Source organism: Ochotona princeps, chromosome 2 (assembly GCF_030435755.1).
Source record: "Ochotona princeps isolate mOchPri1 chromosome 2, mOchPri1.hap1, whole genome shotgun sequence".
NCBI lineage: Eukaryota > Metazoa > Chordata > Mammalia > Lagomorpha > Ochotonidae > Ochotona > Ochotona princeps.
The window spans coordinates 15,338,720-15,345,739 of record NC_080833.1 but is presented as its reverse complement, the minus strand read 5'-3'; the positions used below and the strand labels follow the sequence as shown (position 1 = coordinate 15,345,739).

The window sequence follows — 7,020 nt, the reverse complement described above, 5'->3', positions numbered from 1 at the left end:
TGGCCTGAAAGAGGCTCTCACCTCCCCCAGCCCCCTTCCCCAGGACCCCTCGCCTATGGCCCTGTTGACTGGACGCTGCTCATCCCTGACTGACACCACTGAGGACAGACCGAGTGTCCCTTCCCAGAGCGTGTCAGGGAGGAGGACGCTGGCCCCACAGCACGGGGCCCCACAGCTCTTGGAACTGATCCCGCTGCCACAAGCACCCGGGGCACTGTGACGATCCGTCCCAGCCTGTCCTCCTCCCTGTGGGGGATCCTTAGGGTTACCTAGCCGGCCCCCCATGTATGTGTATGGGGGAGACAGACGTCAAGGCGGGAACAGGGATGGGGGGTTCCTGTCCAGAGTATCCCATAAACCAGGAGGAGCTGAGCTGAGCTGCCTTTTCTGATTCCTGTCCTTAGCACAGTCTGAAGCTGATTCTGCAAGGGCCCCGGGAAGCCTGAGAAAAATGCAGTCGGACCAGTTATCTGCTGGGGCAGGGATAAAAAAACACAGCAGCTCTACTGCTCTCCCTGCAGCCCGAACCTGCACTTCCTCACGCCAGGGTCCTTCACTGGTGGCAGCAGGGCCCAGCTCCTGGGCCAGGAGGGCTGGGAGGGGCCATGCAGGGGAAGGGGGCGGAGAGCAGCAAGAAGGTGAGGGTGCTTGGGCTGTGAAGTGCTGCTGGGGGTGTACAGATGTCTCTTTCTCTTCTTGCACTCCCTGCACTCAACTTCTGCCAAAGCAGCAGCCGGGCTCCGCCTTGTGCCAGCTCCCTCCACCTAGCCTCCAGGGATCTCCGGCTTTGCTCACCTGGGCATCTATCTGGGACTCAGTTTCTCCATCTGCAGATGAAATGGGCTGGGCTTTGAGTATGTTTTTTTGGGGGGTCTCATGGACTGGGCCATCCAGGGAAAGGGGTGAGGGTAAGAAAAACCCAGTATACAGTGGCCAGGGAAGACTCTGCCCAAGAGATGGACTCCATGCCCACTGCTGCCCCCACCTGCCGGAGTCTCCTTGTCTGTCCATCAGGCATGAGGGGTGTGGGGCAAGTTCAGCATGGTCGGATGGACAGTGTTTCACCCTGCGCCTGCCACCCAGGATGCAAAATGCCATCATCATCCTTGTTGCCATAAATCTCCTTGTCATCACCGTCTTCTTGCTCATCCTTAAACAAAGCCAAGTCCCCTTAGCCTTAAGCAATGGCCCTGGCCTGGGCTCAACTCCCAGCAGTGCCATTCGTCTGCTAAGGCCTGTTTCTTCCTCTGAAAATTGGGTCCAAGAAGACCAGTGGAGGGAAGTGTTAGGAACACACCAGGAGTGTCTACCCTGGGGCCTGGTGGACAGCAGGCGCCTGCTTCTTTCTCTTTATTGAATTGATTACAGAACTGAACAGGGATGTAGAGTGAACATGCGGTATCACCTCCACACCTCCTACCCTGTGCTCCACGCTGCCCCAGGGAGCTATTTAACTCACTCATAAATAGCACCAGAAGGTGGAAAGAGCCAAAATGCCCATTTTACAGAGTGGGAAACTGAGTCACAGATAAGCAAAGTGCCATACCCTTGAAGCCTGTGCTGCAGCTTCAGGCCTGTGAGCAGCAAACAAGCACACTGGCCACTCTAATAAGCAGTTATTGTGTGCCAAGCAGTGGTCTACTCTCACCCCTGGGGAGCCCCTTTCATCCCCCAGCAGTGCCATGAGCAGCTGCTGTTCTTATCCCCATTTCGTACAGAGAGAGGCCAAGTGACTGAATCAGGACTCAGTGACACCGGGTTCTCTTAAATCGTTGCTGTGGGGCCTCTCCCAGCGCCACCAACAGGTCTGGCACTCCCAGGAAGCCTTGGTCCCACCCAGGGCTGCAGGGACTTTTGGAAGAGATAAATTCTCACAGAGCTGGTGGTCTCTCTTAGAGAACAAACCCCCAGTTGCCAGACAGGCAGGGAACAGGTGCACTGGGTCTTGGCTGGGGACTGACAGCCCAGGCCCACGTGAACCAGAGGAAAGCCAGCCCGCAACCCCTGGCCCTGGCGGGAGATTAACAAAACAAATACTGGAACAATCTCCATTTCAACACTTGGGGAGGGGGCCCGGTGTAGGGTGGGGGGGCGGAGGGGGGGCAGGAGGGAAACCCAGAGACATTTTACCACCTAAATAACTTTCCCTGTTTAGTTTCACACAAATGTACACTCAAGTGCTCTCCTTTTTTTTTTTTTTCCACATTTTTATTTTATTTTGACAAATGCTCAAACTTTCCTGCCACAAATTATTCTTGGCCAGGTTACAAGTAGAAAGTCCATGCGTCTCCTTTCCTTGACAAAGCGGCAGGGAGGTTCTTAGGAAATATTTTCATTGTGGGTTTGAGGCAGGATTTCTCCCTTCATTTTCCTGATGGCACCTTGGCCCGGGAGCCCGCGAGCCAGCCAGTGCTCACCCTGCCCCAGGTGCAGTGGCCTCCTGGTCAACCCTCCGTCCCCTCATTCTAAGGCTGTGCTCAGTTCATCTCCAGCTGTGCTAACAGGATTTCACGGTTCTGGTTTCAGCGTGTGGAGTTGGCACCCGTGCCTTTTGCTCTACAGGCCCCGCAGAGCCCCATTTGGCAGATCCCCTGGGATCCCTGTGTACCTGCTTTGTGCTCCTCAGGACCCAGGGAAAGGCCAGTGCTGGGTTCCCCAGGTGTGCTGCCAGGCACTCTCCTGCAGAGCTGGCTGGTTCCTTCCTGGTCTCCTCTCCACCACTCTACCCTGCCCTCCACTCCAGCGTGGAATCCCCACCCTCCACTCCCTTCCTGGGGCTTCAGTCTTACCAGTGTCCTCCCTCAGACCGACACCCCAGGTGTGTCATCCATGGTAGAGACCCTGTTTGTTACGTGCCACTTCAACCCCTGCTGATTTTCTTAGAACATTCTCATGTGATGCACCCGTGTTCTATTTAACACCAATCAACGAGTGAGTAAATGAATTAGTGAATGAGGGAGTGAGTGAACAAATAGATGAATGAGTAAGTAAATGAACAAATAACAAAATGAGTGAAAACATTATTGGGATTAGTGAGTGAGAAAATGAGTGAATAAGCGAACGGGTCAAGAATGAATGTGTGTGAATCAATGTTGGCGAACGAAGCAGGCATGAACAAATGAAGAATGACTGAGAATGGAACCTGGCCAGAGGTTGGCAATGGCTTCAAATTCAGCCTCCGAGGCAACATGTCCAAATTTGAGTCCTCTCATCCCACTGCATGAGGGTGTGGGATGGGGTCAGTCAACCAGTGTGGCCCAGCCTTGTCACCGGGCAGCTGTTCCCCATCAAAGCACCTTTACCTGCACCTGCTGTGGCTGCCCCCTTCCCAGGCTGGCTTAGAAGGGGGAACGCAGTGGTTTAGATCTCAAAGCTTTTGGGGTCCCCCTGCTAGGTGTGGAGGAGATCTGTTTCCAGGCCTCCTAGTGTTTCACCAAGAAGGTTTTGTGGTAGTCTCCTACAAAAACCACACAGGGATGAGTGTCACTTCTCACTCAGGCTACACTAATTCAGTCAACAGGCAGATGAGGTCCTGACCACTGTGTGTTCTATGAACCTGTCCGTGCATAAGCAGCTTCTCAGGGGTGCCGGGAGGCAGAGGTTCTGGATCCCAGCAGGAGGCCTAGTTTCAGGGAGGTGATGCGATTTGCACAAAGCCACTTAGTTCTTAACCTGGCCTCTCGCGCTGGCCCTGGACTTTTTCTCCAGCTCTGACATGTCATGGCCACCACTGACCACCAAAGAGGTGCAGGTCAAGGACTGCCTTCCCTTGGGCACCCCTCGGAGGAGTCCCTGGGGTCTGCCACATCCAGCCCTAGCTTCTGCACACGCAGATAGAAGTGTTAGCGACCTCCATTGGCACAACCACGGAGCAAGTGGCAATGCCAGGAGTTCTGCTTGGTCCAGGGATTGTTCATTTTATGAGTGCGATGAGTGAGTTTACAGAATACTGCGCTGTATAATTAGGCACTCATTTTGTGAATTTGCAGCACCAGGCTGGAGCGTCTTAATCCCTTAATAGTAACTTGGGGCCTCCTTCCCAGTGACTATAATGGAAATTAACAGGCACTTTTATTTGATGGAGCTCCTGAGTGATAATTTGGGGTCCAATAACATGTGACTCAATGAAGAATAAAACCGTGTTTTTTTCCAATGGATGGCTCAGCCAACCCCCTGGCTGGCATGTCCTTCTGCCGCTGTGGACTCATTGGGCTGGGTGGCAGGTGTCGGCTGCCCCTCTGAGAAGCTGTGAATGGCACACAGCTCTCCAACTCTCCGGCCCCGCTGGGTACTGCAGGTGCGTGAGTCTTTGATGAATGTCTCTCTCCAGATGCATCCCACTTTTGCAAGGAGAGAGATGAACAGGGAACAAAGGAGGGTGTGGGCTGGTGGAAAGGAATTCCAGGAAGAAGAGGCTCCCTCCTCTTGGGACAGAGGCCTCCAGACATGGGGAAATGCTCAGGGAGGCAATGGGCAAAAAGCAGGTGGCTCACTTGCTCACCCAGGGAGGACCCTTCCTGGTCCCAATCCACACAACCACTGAGCAGTCTCCTGCTATCCAGCCTGGCAGCCCTCAGGTTAGGAGGCCTGGGTGTCTGAACTGGTGCCTCATTTGGCTTCCAGGCATTGTATTGTACCCAGTACGCTCCAGGTGCCTTCTAAGTGCTGAGGACCCAATGCAGGACTCAACAGGCCAGAGTCCCCATCCCAAGGAATATATGGTCCAGTAGGGTGGGGGAAGGTTGGAACATGAACAGATCAACACTGAACAGCCATGGGGCAGGGAGATAGCAGGGCTGGAGTGAGTACAAGGAGGGGGAGCTGAAATACCTGGAGCCAGCCAGGTGGGAAGGCTTGTCCCTGCACCCCAGGACAGGGAGAACCACCCATTTAAATGGGGAAACATTAACCCTGGTGGTGCCTGAGATTGAGCAGGAGAGGGGGCAGGGGGCACAGGCTGAGGGTGGATGCAGAGGACACCCCTACACACCCCTGTGGCCATCTCCCATGCCTACCCCATCCCTGCCCCAAAGCCCCAAGCCCTGCCTGACATCTACCTTGCTTCTGTTCCCTGCCCCAGGGACAGCAGCAGAGGCCTTTCTTCCCTATGCCGCACTGCCCCATCAGTAAGCTCTAAGTTCTGACTGCCTGTGGCAGGCAGCTCCCCTTGTGGTACCCCACTGTGTTCAGCCTTCACATAGGCCCACGGATTTAACCTTGAGGGAGGAGGTGAAATTGTTGGGTGGGCCCCGAGGAAGGCTCCTGTGCCTGCCCTGACCCACGTCCTCGGCGGTCTTGCTCACTCTGCTAATGGACAATGTGTCTTCCTCGCTTAGGTCCCCTGCCCACATCTGGTCATGTTGGGGGTTCCTGCTGAAGACAGACAGGCCCAAGCAAGTCCTGAGGGTCCCCTTGCCCTGCCCAGAACTGCCTGCCTTCCTTTCAGCCACGCCTTGGCATTGCAGCTTGGCTGTCCTGCCAGGACCTGCCAGGAGGCCTTCCCAGCCTTGACAGCTAACCTCGCCTGTGGCCAGGAGCCCAGCCTCTCTCTGGCTATTGATGTGCACCTGCCCACTGGTGGCCACTTTGCTAGGCAAACCCTCTGCCCTACCTAAAAGCTGAGCTTTTCTGCCCCCTGAACTGAAGGAAAGACTGAATTTGTTGAGGCTTGGGGTTGGCTTTAACAGTAAAACCATTACCTGCAATGTCAGAATCCCATATGGTCGCTGGTTCAAGACCTGGCTGCTCCATTTTCCTTCCAGCTTCTTCCTCATGCATCCGAGAAAGCAGCAGAAAGTGCCTGAGTGCCTGGGCTCCTGCACCCACAAGGGACACCTGCACAGAGTTCCAAGCTCCTGGCGTCAGCCTGGCCCATCCCCAGCTGTTCCGCCATTTAGGGAGTGAGCCAGCGACGGAAGACCTCTCTTTCTGTCTCTCTCCTTCTCTTTCTGCAATGCTGCCTTAGAAAAATATTTTGCGTATTTTTGTATTATATTTTCTGTGATACGGTTTTACAGATATACAGATTCCCCATTCCACTTCTTCCTCCGACCCCCATCCCTTTCCCCTCTATTATTTTAGCAACAGCCAGAAGTTCATCATTTTGTTATTGAAGTGAATCATGCATTACAGGTATAGGCAATGACAGAAAACCTAGTATCATATTATCAAGGTACATTTAACAGTTTCATTGGGAGTCCTCCTTTCACTCGGGAGTAGCGATGCCTACTGCAACATATCTTCACTTCCTGGTATGCTGGTTTGCATTCTACAGCTCATCTATGAGAATATACGTGTATACATGTTTACCTGTACACATCTATTTGTTTCATATTTTTCAAGTTGCCTTATATCAGAGAGAATGTTGAAATGATACAGAGAAGGCCCCTTGCAAGGATGACACACAAATTAGTGAAGCATTCCACATTTTTAAAGTACATCTACTCCATGGAATGTTGCTCAGCCATTAAAAAACGAAATTCTACCATTTGCAGCAAAATGGTGCCAACTGGAGACCATTATGCTCAGTGAAGTAAGCCAATCCCAAAATGACAAAAAACAAATCTCAAAGAAATATCTGAGTTTCGCGTGTCCATATAGCACCTGGAGTGGAATTTAGGGGTGTGGAGCAGGGGGAGGCAGTTGCCTTGTGGCCCAGGCAGGAAGAGCAGGCCAGAACCACATGGGAGCTGACTGCAGAGACCCAGGCCGGAGACTGGTCATGTGCTCTGGGGCTCACCCAGACAGGACAAGCAGCTCTTGTGACACAGGGAGCCAGGCCCTGGGGCCCCTTGGTGACTCGGTCAGGGAGACCCAGCTGCAAGGCTGTGCATGCGAGAAAGACACTTCCTGCTCCCAGGGCCGCCACCCCCGCTGCCCAGCAGCTGGAAGCGCCCACCGGGTCTCTCTGCAGCCTCAGGTGTGGAGGAGGGCATCCCTCTAAGGGAGGAAGATCAAAGGAGAAGCAGCCTCCCGCCCTGCTCGCCATGCCCCAGAGGCCTTCCCAGAGCAGCCCGATGT

General features: G+C 53.9%; 1 pseudogene; it reads left to right on the top strand.

Annotated features, from left to right (window-relative positions):
- The first annotated feature begins 6,330 nt into the window (after positions 1-6,330).
- LOC118758720 (U6 spliceosomal RNA) lies at positions 6,331-6,431 on the top strand (annotated as a pseudogene).
- Positions 6,432-7,020: the final 589 nt, after the last annotated feature.